This window comes from Callithrix jacchus, chromosome X (assembly GCF_049354715.1).
Source record: "Callithrix jacchus isolate 240 chromosome X, calJac240_pri, whole genome shotgun sequence".
Classification (NCBI taxonomy): domain Eukaryota; kingdom Metazoa; phylum Chordata; class Mammalia; order Primates; family Cebidae; genus Callithrix; species Callithrix jacchus.
Window position 1 is genome coordinate 71,736,770 of NC_133524.1, and position 17,125 is coordinate 71,753,894.

Consider the following 17,125-nt stretch of genomic DNA (forward strand, 5'->3'; position numbering starts at 1 on the left):
TCTCCCCATTCCCATGCATAGAAAGATCTTAACTCACCTATTCATTGCTCATTTGCAAGGAAAATTTGACTACCCATGGGACGCTATGAGCCACCTCATAGACCCTCTAGAGGAGACCACCTCTCCATACAGCCCCTACCATCTCCTTCCCCCAGATACAGACTCTGATTCTTTCTCAAGCTCCTAACCCTTTGTTGTTGTTGTTGTTGTTGTTGTTGTTGTTGTTTTGAGACGGAGTTTCGCTCTTGTTACCCAGGCTGGAGTGCAATGGCGCAATCTCGGTTTACCGCAACCTCTGCCTCCTGGGTTCAGGCAATTCTCCTGCCTCAGCGTCCTGAGTAGCTGGGATTACAGGCATGCGCCACCACACCCAGCTAATTTTTTGTATTTTTAGTAGAGACGGGGTTTCACCACGTTGACCAGGATGGTCTCGATCTGTTGACCTCATGGTCCACCTGCCTTGGCCTCCCAAAGTGCTGGGATTACAGGCTTGAGCCACCACACCCGGCCCTTCCTAAGCCTTTTAATAGTCAGTCTCATTGCCTCTGCTCCCTCCGTATCCTTTCTCACTTCTACAACTCTTGAACAATCTCTCAATCTCACTCACTCCTTGTTATTGCACTCCAACTCTACACTTGCTTCTCGTTGCTGGACCTGTTTTTCCCTTTCCTCTACTGCCTACTCAGCCATCCCAATTTTTCAGCCCTGGGACCATATTCCCATTCACCTTTCATAAACCATCCAAAAGGACTCTGCCTTTGTAGACACAGCCCTCACCCTCACTGGGAACTATCCCACTACCTTAATTAACGGAGCTACCAAACTTCTCTCCACATATACTGTCAATTACAACCGACCAAAACTCCCTCACCCTGCCATCCAAAGTCCCATAACCCTCCACACCACAAAACTTGGCCAAGCCCCCTTATGTGTTACCTCTTTCAACAGACACATACTCGTAGGCACCATCTCTCCCTCTGCCTATGGCTCAACTCAAATGATCTCTCATCCCTCTTTCCATACCTCACTCCAAGTAGATTATTCAGTTTCCTCTGATGCTAAAAGCCTCTTTACCCAGCCCCTCTGCATTACCTCCCCTCTTGCCTCTCAAACACGGAAACCCCTTCTCCAGACAGGAGTCCTCAAGGGGGTCTCTCTCTCCTCCTCACTCTGGGTTGCTGAAGCTGAAACAAGTCCCTCCAAACAAGGAACTTACACACTCCAACACCTATTCTCAATCTATTTGTCTGTTTGCATTAACACTGCAGGCATCTTCTTTCTCTGCGGATCCATGATGTACTTCTGTCTCCCTACCAGCTGGACAGGTACTTGCACCCTAGTCTACCATTCTACCAATATTAACCTTGTCTCTCCAAACCAAGAACTCCCTGTCCCTGCTATATTACACGCTCACTCAAAAAGAGCAATACAGTTCATTCCCTTATTAGTAACCCTTGGAGTCATAACTAGTGTCAGATTAGGAGCAGGAAGCCTAGGAACCTCATTGTCATGTTTCCAGTCACTCTTCCAAGATTTCCAATTGTTCCTAGAAGAAATAGCAGACTGTCACGCACCTCCAAAACCAACTGAACCCTTTAGCAGCAGTCACCCTACAAAACCAGAGGTCTAGACCTCCTCACTGCTGAGAAAGGATGCCTGTGCCTTTTTTTAGATGAACAATGCTCTTTCTACCTCAATGAATCTGGGTTAGTACGAGATGCTGTCAAAAAGCTCAAAGACCAAGTACAAAAATTTAAAGATCGTCAGTTCACCTGGCCCTAATGGTTCCATAACTCCTGGGCACCCTGGCTACTGCCCCCCTGGGTCCTGCCATAACCCTTTTCCTCCTTCTAGCATTTAGCCCCTGCCTCTCCTCACCCAGTTTTTACAGAACCATATTAAAGCTTTCACCAATGAAACAATACAAGATTCATGATGCTGCTTCAAGGATACTGGCAGTTCCAGGAACCACAATCCCTACAGTCTAGCCCCTCCCCACACGATGCCCCATCCAGCAAGAAGCAGCCAAATGACCATGGTGCCCCTCCTCTATTACTTATTAAGAGGCTGGAATGTTAGGAATAAGCTGCCTCAGAAAACCCTCTCCATGCAAGCTGACCTCTTCCCCCAACTCTGATTTCTCTGCAGCTGCATTTCTGAACTCCTACCTAGGCACAACATCAAGGCTGCCAGACATGCTACAATTAAGCAAAGCCTGATTACAGCCATATGGGCAGCTCCAAGGAGGACAGGGAAAACAAATATTTATTATCCATACTTGTATATTTTACATATACCTGTAAAATCCTGTTTTTTAAAAACTGCCACCACAAAAGTCACAGGGTGATATATTGTAAGTCTGTCACAAGTTGCCAAACTATTTCTGTGCCTGTTACAAGCTGATAACATTATCTCAGTCCTGAAACTCCCTTATATAAAGACAGTTAAGGTTGGAATTGTCACAAAGATAAGGATGCATATAGCAGTTTTGAGTCTTGAAATTCAAGAGGAAAGCCTGGTTATTTCAGTGATGGTGAAAGTGGATCAAGGGAAGGATCTGATGGTTGTGGACAGAGTGATTATGATGGTATTGGCAGTTGTGGCGACAGAACTGGCTTTGGCAAATTTGAACAAAGTAGACACAGTCAACGGTGTGACAATTCAGATGAAGATTATTGGTCAAAACCATTTCCACCAACTGAATGCTTGGAGCAGGTACTCTTTTCTGGGGGAAACACTGGGATTAACCTTGAGAAATATGATGATACACCAATAGAGACAATCAGCAGTAACTCTTCCACATGTTGAAAACTTCAGCGATGTTAACATGGGAGAAATTATCATGGGGAACATTGAGCTCACTCACTATAGTCATCCTACTCCACTGCAAAAACATGTCATTCCTATTATTAGGGGGCAAAAAGACTTAATGGCTTGTGCCCAAACAGGGTCTGGGAGAACTGCAGCATTTCTTTTACTCATATTGAGTCAGATATATGTAGATTGTCCAAGAAAAGCTTTGAAGGCTGTGAAGGAAAATGAAAGGTATGGGTGCCATGAACAATACCCAATCTCCTAGATTTTAGCCTCAGCAAAAGAATTGGCTATACAGATCTATAAGGAAGCCAGAAAATTTTCATACCAGTCTAGAGTTTATCCTTGTATAGTTTATGGTGGTGCTGATATTGGTCAGCAAATTCAGGACTTAGAACATAGATGCCACTTGTTAGTAGCCATGCCAGGACATCTAGTGAATATGATGGAAAGGAGAAAGATTGGATTAGACTTCTGCAAATACTTGTGTTGCATGAAGCTGATAGGATATTGGATATGGGATCTGGACCTCAGATATGTTGTATACTTGAACAAGATACTATGCTACCAAAGGGCGTTCATCACACCATGATGTTTAGTGCTACTTTTCCTAAGAAAATACAGATGCTTGCTCATGACTTTTTTTTTTTTTTTTTGAGATGGAATTTCACTCTTAGTCCAGGCTGAAGTGAGTGCAATGGCATGTTCTTGGCTCACCACAACCTCCACCTCCTGGGTTCAAGTGATTCTCCTGCCTCAGCCTCCAGAGTAGTTGGGATTATAGGCGTGTGTCACCACATCCAGCTAATTTAGTATTTTTAGACACAGAATTTCTTTCTTTCTTTCTTTCTTTTTTTTTTTTTTTTTTTTATAAAGACAGGGTTTCACCATGTTGGTCAGGCTGGTCTTGAACTCCCGACCTCAGGTGATCTGCCTGCCTTGGCCTCCAAAGTGCTTGGATTACAGGCGTGAGCCACCACGCCGGTCTGCTCATGACTTTTTGAAGGAATCTATCTTTTTGGCTGTAGGCAGAGTAGGCTCTACCTGTGAGAATATCACACAGAAAGTAGTTTGGGTGGAAGAGCCAGATAAACAATCATTTCTGCTTGATCTCTTCACTGACTTTAGTGTTTGTGGAGACCAAAAAGAGGGGAGTTTCTCTGGAGAATTTCTTATACCAAGAAGGATATGCTTGTACTCGTATTCATGGAGACCAATCACAGAGAGATCAAGAAGGAGGCCCTTCACCAGTTTTGCTTGGGAAAATGCCCAATTGTAGTGGCTACAGCTGTGGCAGCACAAGGACTAGACATTTCAAATGTGAAACATGCTTCAATTTTGATTTGCCAAGTGATACTGAAGAATATGCGCCTTGTATTGGCTGTACAGGACATGTATGAAACTGGGGCCTTGCCACCTCATCCTTTAATGAAAGAAATATAAATATTACAAAGGATTTGTTGGATCTTCTTGTAGAAGCTAAACAAGAAGTGCCTGCTTGATTGGAAAATATAGCTTATAAACACTATTACAAGGGTGGTAGTCGTGCATGATCTAAAAGATTCAGTGGAGGATTTGGTTCAGAGACTATTGACAAAATAGTGGTTCCAGCAGTTCTGGCTTTAGTAGTAGCCATGCAAGCAGCAGCCACATTGGTGGAGGTGATCACGGCAGCAGCAGAGGATTTGGTGGAGGTGGCTATGGAGGCTTCTACACAGTGATGGATATGGAGGAAATTATAACTCTTGTTCTAAGAGTTATTAAGAAATTATTTTAGGCAGATAGGAAAGAGGGTCCTTGGGAAGTTTTTGTTTCTTTTAAATCAGCTCCAGAAATGCTTCTTGTCTAGCAGGAAAGCCCCGGTTCTTAGAGCTAGGCCAGAAATCTTTGATATGCAAATGCAGGCCATTAGAAACTGGGTCCACCCAAACATGGCGATTCCCACCATTTTCTTCTTGCCCTTGCCTCCACATGTGTCTGGCAACATGGCTGCCCCCACATATCCACACATGTGTAGAACATTATGGTGCCCTGCATTTGCATATTCAAAGGCTAGTGTGGGAGGGCCAGTTTTTTCACTGCCTGCGTGAATAACATGTCTGGTCCAATCCCATGAGCCCTATGCAAATGAGGCACTACCTCCTCCAGCCTCTTCATATAAGCAGCCACTTTTCCACCACACTTGGGGTTTTTCTCTTTGTTTGAATCTCACCTCCCTCTGTCTCAGTAAGTGGGGGCTGTTTTCTTCTTCCTTCCTTCTTTCTTATTAAACTCTCCTCTCCTTAAAACCATTCCATGTGTCTGTCGTTTTACCTAAATTGACGCGAGACTAAGGACCCTAGTGTTTCTCCAGTCATCGGAGCCATATCCTGTTGGTGCATTGATTGGGAAACTGAGGTACAACCTCCATTGTAGCGGTAAATATTGGAGCAAGCTGAAAATCTGTTCTATCATTCCAAGGCACTCTTGGCCTCTATATTAAAATAAAAATTAAAAAATCAACCCAAACTACTTTCTGTGTGATATTCTCAGAGGTAGAGCCTACTCTGCCTACAGCCAAAAAGATATATTTATCTAAAAAGTCGCAAGCAAGCATCTGTATTTTCGTAGGAATGGGCATCCATCAGCCTAGTACATACACTTAGTGTTGGCTGACATACTAAAGACTCGAATGTGAGACTTGCTGGTGAGAACATGGAGAACCCCCCAATACCCATGAGTACTGGGAATGTTGGCCATGTTTTGAACTAGCTTCTTTTCATGGGGAGACCTTGCCATCATGTGATGCTGGGAAAAGTTCTGAGGCAACAGAATTTCTGGCCAGGGCACATCCTGGCGTGATTGAAAGGCCTCTGGACCAGACCCAGCCTCCAAAATAGCCTGTTCCTGATGTTGGCAGAGAATCCTCAATTATTCTGTTGCAAAACTCTTCTTCCTTCGCCATCTGTGGCATCTTACTCTTTCTCTGTATGAAATGTGCAGGGATTTTTACAGCCTAGGAAAGTAATCCTGTAAGGCAAGATCAGGAAAATGCCTCTGGGAACAGTTTTCCCCATTCCCCGTCTTTGGCAAGCACATAGTATTTCTAAGGTAATAGCGCCACCTAGTGTAAATAAAAATCCTCTACATGAGACACTTTTTTTTTTTTCATGGTAACACCCCGGCTTCCTTTACACCATTAGAAATCAGGCTCTAGGCTTCTTCTGAGATTGGGAAGTTTCTGCCTTTACCAGATAGGAGTAAGATGTCTTCTGCAGCCATATTTTAGTCCCAATATTGTCCCATCAGTAGGAAAATGGCCATTCGGTTCCTACATTCTTTTAAGGCACCTATTCTGTCTCCGATTAAAACAATACTTAATTAGTAAGGGAATTTTAAGTTCAGAAGTTAACTGGAACCATTCTGTAATAGCAGCCAATCTAGCACATTGCCTCCATTAAAGGAGACTTGCCCAAAGGGGACATGGTCTTTCCGGTGATCCATTTTTCAGAGAGCCAGGAAAATCACACAGGTTCTAGGAAGTCAAAGGGCAATCACACAGGGTGGATAAGTTAAGGCTGCATGGGTAAGCATAGCTTAGCTCATCCGGTTCCATGGCTTGGAGGACCACAACTACAAACATGGGGGACACATTTAACATGGTGCCAGGATCCAGAAACCAGAGAGGAGAGACATTCAGAGGATGCTCCCTGTCTTCTCCTCTACTCTGGGCCATATGGAAAGGAAGGAGATTAAGAGGATGCTTCTATTCTCACTTATTTTTCTAAATGGGTAACAAATTATCTTCAGCTTGTACCCCTCTGGAGTGCACTCTGAATCACTGGAACTTCTTTAATCTCAGAACTTTACAGAAAAAACAACTCATTTTCTTTTGCACAAGGACATGGCATTTCTACTAAATCTTTTCAAGAGTTGTAAAATCAACCCAGCTCTTTTAGCAATCATATTGGGCAGGCCCAAGGAAAATAATCCCCCCAAATTCCAGGGAAAACATCTGAGTATTCCCGTATTTGAGGCCCCTTCAAGTTCTCTTTCATTGCAGAACGTTAGGCAAGTAAAGGGAGACCTAGACCAATTTTCTGACAACTCTGATAGGTATATAGAAATTTTTAAAATTTAACTCAGGTGTTTGACCTCTCATGGAGGAATGTTATGCTGCTCCTAAGCCAAACCTTAACTGCAGCTAAAACAGGCATTTCTGCAAGCAGAACAGATTTTTGGAGATGAGCAATATGTCTCCTATAGTAGGCCAAAAGGGAAAAGAGAAAATAGTGAAGGTAAAGAAATAGGAGAAACACCATTCCCAACAGGAAGAGGGGCAATACCTCTTAACCCTAATTAGAACTACTTTCTATGGTGTTTTTCCTTCTTTTGCATTTTAAAATGGTTTCTTTCTCTTTTTAAATGTTCTTCCAACCTGGGGAAAGTTAGTTTTCCAAACCTTAAAATGCTTGGCTTAGAGTTGAGCAAGGGAGAAGGGAACCCAGAACCCTGACATGCTGGCAAAAGGATAAAAATTTTTTACCAGTCAGCCTTTTGGTTACTCTCTCCCTGTGCAAGCTGGTAAAAGGGATAATAAGGATCATTGTTTATATTCTCTGTAAATTTATAATTAATGGAAAAGGATTTGTAAAGTTGGTCCTAAGCTGTAGACAATCTTGTGTGCATTGCATATCTTTCTGTATGGTTCTGCAAAAAAAAAAAAAAGGTGGGGAGGTATCTTAGGTTAGGATGCAGGCCCAGAACCCCATAAGCCTGTTGTTTGAGCCAGCTCAACAAAACAGTTAGTAACAAACTTGGTTAGAGGTCTCCATCTTATTTCATGTCCTTAGGAATATGACCTGTGACCACGTGGCAATACTTTGTTTTAGTCTCCGCCATTTTACAATGGTGGCTGTTTTCTTGTGCTAAGTCAGTTCCACAAAATCGGATAAGCCAGTTTGTCAATCTAGGTGGTGCCAGCTGATCCATCAAGGGCAGGGCTTACAAAAAAAAATTTTTTTTTCATTTTGAGATAGAATTTCGCTCTTGTTGCCCAGGCTCAAGCAATGAGTGCAATGGCATGGTCTCATCTCACGGCAATCTCCACTTCCCGGGCTCAAGTAATTCTCCTGCCTCAGCCTCTCCAGTAGCTGAGATTACAGGCGCCCACCACCACATCCAGCTAATTTTTTTTTTTTATATTTTTAGTAGAGACAGGGTTTCACCATGTTGATCATGGCTTGTCTTGAACTCCTGACTAGGATTACAGGCATGAGCCACTGTGCCCGGCCTACAAAATATCTTAAGCACTGATCTTGAAAGCAGTTTAGGGAGGATCAAAATCTTGTAGCCTCCAACTGCATGACTCCTAAGCCATAGTTTCTACTTGTATGTCTAGTTTCTTAGTCTGGTTTCCAGGCAAAAGGGGCCCTTAAAGAGGGGCTGTTATTATCTTTGTTTTAGACAATAAACTATAAACCTGGCTCCTCCCAAAATTGGTTCAGCCTATGCCCAGGGATGGGCAAGAACAGCTTGTGGGCTGGAAACAAAATACAGTTATTTGGGTCAGATCTCTTTCACTGTTTTAGTCACAATTTTGCAATGACAGTTTCAAAGACTGCCTATCACCCCTTTGAAAATTCCTTGTACACTCAAGTTTAAGTCATAACCTAATTAAGGCTTGTCAGTTTCACCTGTGAGGTTACTTTTTGTGACGTTCAAAAGCTGAAAATCTTAAGTGCTTGGCATGGCTAAATTGAGTAAGAAGGGATTTGAAAGGATTTTCTGAAAGTGTGCTTTTTTTTTTTTTTTTTTTACTTTATCGCCCAGGCTGGAGTGCAATGGCGTGATCTCAGATCAGTGCAACCTCTGCCTCCTGGGTTCAAGCAATTCTCTTGCCTCAGACTCCCAAGTAGCTGGGACTACAGTCATGTGCCACCACACTCAGCTAATTTTTGCATTTTTAGTAGAAACAGGGTTTCACCATGTTGTCCAGGAGGGTCTTGATCTCTTGTCCTCACAATTTGCCCACCTCGGCCTCCCAAAGTGCCAGGATTACAGGTATGAGCCACCGTGCCCAGCCAAAGAGTGCTCAGCTTAATTACAAGTGGATATTCAAGTTATAAATATATTTAAAAGACCTTTGTGTTTTTCTCTTATTGGAATTCATTTTTCTGGGAAAAGGCTCTTTTCTTTTCAGTCAACTGAATTACTTTTCTCCATTTTTTTGTCTTACCACTCTTAATGCATGCTACCTGACCCTGTTCCTCCAAGGGCTCCACCCTGAAGCCAGTAATCCAATTAAGAAACTGGCTAATAAATAATCTTACCAGTGCTAAACTTTCTGTCTGTTCATGTTGCTGTACATGTGTTATGTGTAGTGTCTATAAAAAGAGCTCTAATTAATTGGCTTAAAGAAAAATAAGTGCTTTAAATCAAATATTTTTTAGTTCACATAAATTTAAGAAATACAACGTCTTAAGGATTATTGGTAAAATGCAAGTGTTGTCAAAATGCAAATAGGTGGTCTAAATCATACAACTTAGATACTAGGTTTGGTAAATGTTCCAAGGTTGTACACTGCCCACTTTACAGATAGGTAAGGCCCGGGACACATGGAGCTAGATGCTGAAAAGTCAGACTTCATCTGCACTTCTGTCTGGGTCCTAGGATTGGCACCATACCTGGTGCATAATTAAAATTCCTTACCAACCAGGTTTTTCAACAAAAAGAAAAGCTGTTAAAAGTTAACTGTGCACCATGTATTTGAGATCACCAAATGGTTTTACATGCAAGGCACATAAAAACAGTAAAATATGGGGGTTTCCTAGTAAAAGATTATAAGAAAGCATGGAAATGTAAATTTTGCCCTGGGATGATGGATTACATAGAGCTAGAGGTTTAAAAAAGTTATGGAAGATTATAAATATTAATCTTGCAAAATATATAAACATTGACTAAACTTAAAAGGATTTTATATGGTCTTTTACAGTTTATAATGAAACTATATTAAAGACTTTAACAGATGTTCTGAAATGCAGGTTTTTAATAGCTTTGAAGATCATAACATTGGAATAGAGAAAGAATGTACAGGACTCATAAAGAACTGACATATTCACAAATATCAAGCAAAACAAGAGTTCATTAACCTGGAAAGTTAAGGCAACCTTCTTGACTTTGGCTTGGAATATTGCTGATCCTTGCTTTGTTTTTCAGAGCCAATGAAATTTATTTGGAAATATTTATAGCCTTTAATAATTGAGTAAGGTATATTCCTGTGAACAAAATTTAGAGCATGTTTGTTTTTCTCTGCCTGGTTCCTCTAGAATTTGGAAACTATTTGTGAGTACTCTTAACTTACAGCAATATAGTTGTTTGCATCAGTGAAATAAGGATCCATTTTTCTTTTTCAATAGGATGCCATTGGAAAAACTGGTTATTTTGCCAAGGCTTCGACTGAAACGGTGCATTTCCCTTTAAGGAATCAAGCTCACATGCAGAGCCAATAAAACCCCCTTGGGGAGAACTGGCCTCATGCTGTCTACACAGTCCCTGCACAGGGTTTCTAACCTGTGGTCAGTAAAGAATGTCACTTTCTAACAGGTCTAGGAGCTCCAAGTTTATCTTAGGACCTCAAAAGGAGAGGATCACCCAACTCACAGGTATTTGAGGATACAAACCCATGGCTGAGCTTGGCTTTAAACGTCTTATCTGAGATTCCTTGTGGAACAGAGTTCCATCAAAGCCAATCCAAAAGACCTATGTAGAAATAACCATTCTTGCTGCACTTTATGCAAATGATAAGGCCAAATATAAGACTAAAGTTTATTCTATGAGCAACACACACAATCCTATTGTAATTTGTTTTTACCAAAAATGAGAACTGGAGAAAGAAATTGTGCTCCAAAGCTTATATATTTGTCATTAAATCCTAGTCTCATTAATTTTTTTTGAGCTTTTTGTCTACATTTTAGACTAATCCTGCTTATTGCTGTGAATCAAGTGGCAATCTCCTGCAACTTGGAAGAAACAAAAAGAGATGGGTAACATAAATATCTGGATCAATATGCTAGTTCTGGGCAATTATCCTACAAATTTTACCAGGTAATAAAAGTGGGTAGGGTGCCCATAACCCAGGGGCTTTTTTGTTTGGGAAAATAAAACCAAGAAACTTCATAGACCCCCCCCCCCAAAGGGAAATTCTTCAACTAAGTCCACTAGGACTTTTTATTGGGTTAGTGATACATCACACCCTTTAGCTCCTACAATATCAGCCATGGCCCATTTGTCATAAGACTAATTGCTAGGTCTGTCCTGAGCAGTTTGCTCAGTTCAATAACACTAAGGAACTCACGCTATAGTAGCAGTGGTTTCCAACCTATTATTTTTAAGTTCCACTGACATGGCCACATCATCTGGAGACATCCCTAACCTAGATTCCTTTTTAGAAAGTGCACTATCTAGAACATGCCAAACAAAGAGATCTATCATTTCCATGCCCTTATGGGGAGATTAAACCAAAAGAGAAGATTGGAGAGGGCACGCACATAACAATCCCATCTTAGAAAGACCATGAATGGGGAATTCTATAATCAAAGAAAGGCCTCTTCTGGTTTGCTGGTATTCCTCTCCTTGCCATTATGATGCAACAAGGATGGAAGGCAACAGCAGGAGTTATATAAGTACAACAATCCATAGAATAGCCTCAGTAGTAGCACAGAATAGATGGGCCTTAGATGTCCTTACAGCTGAAGTAGGAGGTACCTGTGCACTTTAAATGAAACATGCTTCTTGTGGATTAACACCTCTAGTAAAGTAGAGGAAAATCTACAGTTACTTGAAGATCAAATCAAAATTATTGACAGGCTCGGTGAAAATGCAGGCTTAAGCCCTGGGTGGCTATAATCTGTCTTTAATGAATTCCAGTCTTTTTAATGAAATTGATTAGCCCTTTATTTTATTTATTTATTTTTTTAAGATGGGGTTTCACCATGATGGCCAGCTGGTCTTGAACTCCTGACCCCAGGTGATCCACTCACCCCCGCCTCCCAAAGTGTTAGGATTACAGGTGTGAGCCCCTGTACCTGGCGATTAGCCCTTTATTCAGCCCTCTCTTGCTTATATGTCTTGTATTAATATTTGGAACCTGTATATTTAATACTATAGCTCGAATTGTTTTCTCTAGCCTAGAAGCAATCAAACTCCAACTGGTGCTACAAATTGAACCATGCATGGACATGCTATTCTTCTGAGGATCCTTAGATTGACCCCAGGAGGAGACCTGGCTGCTAATCCCCATTCAATGCCCCTTTTTAGCAGGAAGCAGTCACAAAGAGTCATTGCCCAAAACCACCTAACAGCAATTGTGGTGACATCTCCAAAGGGGAAAATGTTATAGGAGTTATTATAGGTAGATTGAGAGGAAAAGGGGTCCTTGGGAGGTTTTTGTTTCTTTTAAAGCTTTTCAGGTGTATTGTGCCTTGATCTAAAACTTGTAAGTAGGTTTACTTGACAGTATTGAGGTAATTTGTTATGGTGCTATTTCATTTAGTATAGGTTTAGTCTCCTGTGCATTTTATCCATATGTTTTACAAAGTACTTATTTTACTGCACATTCAGAGAATTATATATATATGTATTGTGTGCATGTCCTCAAACTTCCAATCTTATTTTGTCTCTTGGAGATTGTTGAATGCAGCCTGTCAAGAAGTAGATTTTAAAATTTAATTTGGGACCATGGAATAATAGTTGAGAAGAAAATGGTTTGCACACAAGATTTTAGATACTTTTTGCTGCTAGTTGTGTAATAGCTATTAAACATTTTTGACAAATATTTACTTTTGTAAGCATAAAAACGATTCTTTAAAAGTTTAAAGAAACTTGACCAAAAGACAGTACAAAAAATACTGGCACTTGAATATTGCATGTCACCATATGTGAAATAATATATTTCAGGGCGGTGTGAGCTTTTAATGTTAAGTCTTATTAAACATGAGTCAAATTAAGCAGATGGCAGTATAGCTATAATTTTCTAACAAAATTTAGGACAAAATCGTCAACTTGAAATTAAAACATGCCAAGGTTTTGATATACTTGTCATAAGATATTAATGAAACACTTCTAAACACTGATGTGAAGTGTCCACATCCACAAAAGTTCTCTGAGTTTTGTTTGTTTACCTGAATACTGTCAAGTGCAGCTACTTACAAGTTTTAGATCAAGGCACAATACACCTGAAAATCTCTTATGAGTTTTGTTTTGTTTTGTTCAGTTTTCAGTGATTGTCTGGCATATTTGCAATCCTCACATGTGGTTATTTTTGTGTATTGTCATAATCAGTGATTTTCACATTCGATTTTATTAGCCAGCAATATTTTCAGTAAATAAAGAATAGAATTGCTTAATGTAACCATTGAACCTCTAGTCACTGTAAGTTTAGTAATTGCTTGTTGTATTAGTTTTAGATGCTGGCAGTGCATGTGCTGTGTTTATTCTGATTTTACTAAAATAGTTGCACAACAAAAGGAACAAACTAGGCTCTCTCTGAGGTTGTTTAGGATAAATGGGAGGTTCATTTGACTTACACAAAGGAAAGAAGGGAAGAGGATTAAAGGGAAAAACAGTGCCCTATCAAAGCAGAAGTATTTTAGAAAGGAAAGCAAAGAAAAAAAAATCACTATTCTAAGGATTAAAAGGTGAGGAAACCAGCCCATTGGAGGCACAAAGATTACTGCTCTGAGATGGCTGTCTAGATGGAGCCAGGAGGAACATCTCCCACTGACAGACCAGGACGTCAAGAAGACTGGTACACTTGTAGCAGATCTTCAGAAGATAAGCATTAAGAGTGTATGGAGGGAAGACAAAGAGGAAGATAGGAACTCTGCACCAAGCTACTGTGCATAAGGACTAATTTCTAGCCCTTAACAACTCCTGCAGAGGAGATGACTTGAATAAGCAGGGAGCAACCTGCTCTCACCACAGGCCTCTGGAATCCCAGCAGGACACCCCTTGACCACCAAAGAAACTTAGACTGGAAGGGAAAGCTGCCTAGGGAAGTGGTAGAGGCCGAGCTCCAGCCAGTACAGAATCTAGAGGGTTTGATGTGAGAGTATTTGTAGTGGAGTATGGCCAAGGGCACCCATCCACCTAGGCTTGACTTGCTCCCATAGGAGATTTTAGCCCTAGGGGAACTGTTGGGCCTGAACTTTGAAGGGCAGTCTTGCTTATGAGATGGGGCTGGTCTGACCAGAGCACCCCTTCGACTGCTGGCCTCTCCTAGGGCCCTAGCCTAGCCATACCTGCTTGCAGTGCAGCCCCCAGGTATCTCCTCGGTGCCACATTGTAACTCCAGCACTGGCAAACCACATCTAACAGCAGAGTGCTCCAGCAAAGCAGCCTCAGTGGACACACCAGCCGATCTCTACCACCCCTCAACTGCAGACTCTCCCACATACCACTTTGCCTGCAGATACTTGCCCACCCCCACCACTCAATCACTTTGCCAGGACATGTGTGCATGGGCTGACCTAGTCTTTCCTTTCCCTCCCCACCAGTGCATGGGTGTGCCATGCCACTGCTGCTGATGTGAAGGCACTTTACCCACTCCTACCCCTGCACCGCCACTGTCATAGGAGCATTGGTAGGCATGGAACCCACCAGCCCCACTCCCACCAGTGCCCTGCCCCTGCATTAAAGCTACCAACACAAAACTAGGCACAGAAAACAGCTAACACACCTCCAGCCCTGAGCAGCCACCAGTGCCACCATAAATGCACACAGAAGGTGTGCAGAGTACTACAACCACCGGCACCCCATCCCCATGTTAACATCACTCCTGTCACAAATACTTGCAAGAGCCCCTACCCTATAAGCCCTATTGCCACCACTGTGGCTGCAAAAGCCCACATGGAGGTCAGTACCCCCATGCTTGCTACCACCCTGCCACTGCCAACAAGCAAGCAACCTACTGTTGCTAACTGCCACTATTGCCAGCATATGCAATCAAGGACAATCCCACTGCCATTACCCTGCAAAATGCTTTGGCTGGTCCCAACCATTGGAGTGTTGTGACCAGAATCTGGGAATATCTCAGCCCCTCTAGAAGGTTCTTTACCGTAAGGAACCAGAGATCAAAGCTGGGGCCTGATACCAGTACCCCAGAGATAAGAGTGTACAGTCCAGGAGTCCCAAGTTTTCCTTGGCATCCTAAAATCTTCCAGTAATGAAGCCAGTCAACTGAACACACTGCATATTATAATCAAATCCCCAAGGTCATCAAATAGAATAAAAGAAAAAAAAATTCACAAGTTGAAAGAACATCAGTCTACAAAGTTGAGAAAGAAACACCACGAGAACTCTGAAGACTCAAAAAGCCAAAGTGCCTTTTTCCCTCCAAATGACTATACTAGTTCTGCAGCAAAGAGTTCTTAAACAAGTTGAGATGGCTGAAATGACAAAAATAGAATTCAGAATATAGATAGGAATGAAGGTCATCAAGATTTAGAAGAATATTGAAACACAATCTAAAGAAGCTAAGAATCACAATAAAATAATACAGGAGCTGACAGACAAAAAAGCCAGTAAAGAAAAGAATATTACCCAACCTGATGTCACTGAAAAACATACTATGGAAATTTCATAATGCAATTGCAAGTATTAAGAGCAGAATAGGTTAAGCAGAGGGAAAAAATCTCAGAGCTTAAAGACTGACTTTCTGAAATAAGACAGTCAGACAAGAATTTTTAAAGAAAGAAGAAAGGGAATGAGCAAAAGTTTTTAGAAATATAGGATTATGTAAATGGACCAAATCTAAAACTCATTTGTGTCCCTGAAAGAGGGACAATGGAATCAACTTGGAAAATGTATTTTAGCATATGATCCATGAAAACTTCCCCAAACTAGCTAGCTAGATACGCCAACATTCAAATTCAAACAATGCAGAGAACCCTCACAAAATACTTCACCAGATCATCCACAAGACACATATACATCATATTTTCCAAGATTGAAATGAAAAACAAGGTAAAGACACCTAGAAAGAAAGGACAAGTCATCTACAAAGGGAAGTCCATCAGACTAACAGCAGATCTCTCAATTGAAATCCTAAAATCCAGAAGAGATTGTAGGCCTATACTCAACATTCTTTTCTTTTTCTTTTTCTTTTCTTTTCTTTTTTTTTTTTTTTTTGAGATGGAGTTTTGCACTAGTTGCCCAGGCTGGAGTGCAATGGCATGATCTTGGCTCACCACAACCTCTGCCTCCCAGGTTCAAGCAAATCTGCCTCAGCATCCCAAGTAGCTGGTATTACAAGCATCCACCATGATGCCCAGCTAATTTTTTGTATTTTTAGTAAATGGGGTTTCTCCATGTTGGCCAGGCTGGTCTTGAACTTCTGACCTCAGGTGATCCGGCTGCCTCAGCCTCCCAAAGTGCTGGGATTACAGGCGTGAGCCACCATGCCCTGTGTCAACATCCTTAAAACCAAGAAATTCCAACCAAGAACTGTATATCCAGCTAAGTAAGTTCATAAATGAAGGAAAAATAAGATCCTTTTCAGACAAGCAAATGCTGAAGGAATTTGTTACCTCCAGAGCTACCTTACAATAGCTACTAAAAGAAGTACTAAATATGGAAACAAAAGACTATTACCAGCTGTAGGAACCAGCCCCACATCACACCCATGGGTACCCCAAGTTCGGTGGCAACAAAGGAATGACAAAAAGACAGATTAAGAGAGAAAGTGGAACCTGGGGGCCATCACTCATTACCGGAGGAATCAGTGAAGGCCCCAAGCTCTGATCATCCACACTATTTATTAATTGCAATTACTTTGATCTATAGGGTAGGGGTAGAGTGATGGTGGAGTGAATCAGTGAGCTGAAAGTAAATCAGTGAGCCAGAACTGGTGTGTCATCCTAAGGACTGATAACCATGGTAGTTTGGGAGTTTCACAAAACAAGAACATGTGGTTATCTTTAGCTTATTATCTATGTACAGCTGGTGGAACATGGACCTTACAAGGAGCCTACAAGTCTGGCTATGTCATAGTCTACACAGTGCTATGAAGGGGTTTTATGTCCTTGAGCACAATGTTTATAGTAACAGAGCCTAGGTCACTCTGCACTGGAACATGAGGCACAGGGAGACCTTCCTCCTCAGAGGCCTCCTGCAGCCTTCCGTAGTTTGTTATTCCTTGTTTATACGTTACTCATAACCAATTTATGTAGGCACTCTGCAAGTCCTTTCTCCTTTGCTGCTTTTCCCAATATATCTACCTCTGTTTTTATCTAAAATCACCATTGCTATCATTGTTTGTTTGCGGTGTTGGGTC

General features: G+C 41.6%; 4 pseudogenes across 3 annotated transcripts in view; 1 reads left to right on the top strand and 3 right to left on the bottom strand.

The window, feature by feature from the left end:
* LOC100403415 (ATP-dependent RNA helicase DDX18 pseudogene) overlaps window positions 1–17,125 on the bottom strand; it is a 365,505-nt pseudogene that overhangs the window by 192,650 nt on the left and 155,730 nt on the right. The window lies entirely within an intron of this gene.
* Window positions 1–17,125, bottom strand: part of LOC144581236 (biogenesis of lysosome-related organelles complex 1 subunit 5 pseudogene) — a 340,887-nt pseudogene that overhangs the window by 168,032 nt on the left and 155,730 nt on the right. The gene's annotated exons all lie outside the window — the stretch shown is intronic.
* LOC100409123 (spindlin interactor and repressor of chromatin-binding protein-like) overlaps window positions 1–17,125 on the bottom strand; it is a 339,975-nt pseudogene that overhangs the window by 168,032 nt on the left and 154,818 nt on the right. The gene's annotated exons all lie outside the window — the stretch shown is intronic.
* LOC100410920 (ATP-dependent RNA helicase DDX3X-like) lies at window positions 2,828–4,578 on the top strand (annotated as a pseudogene).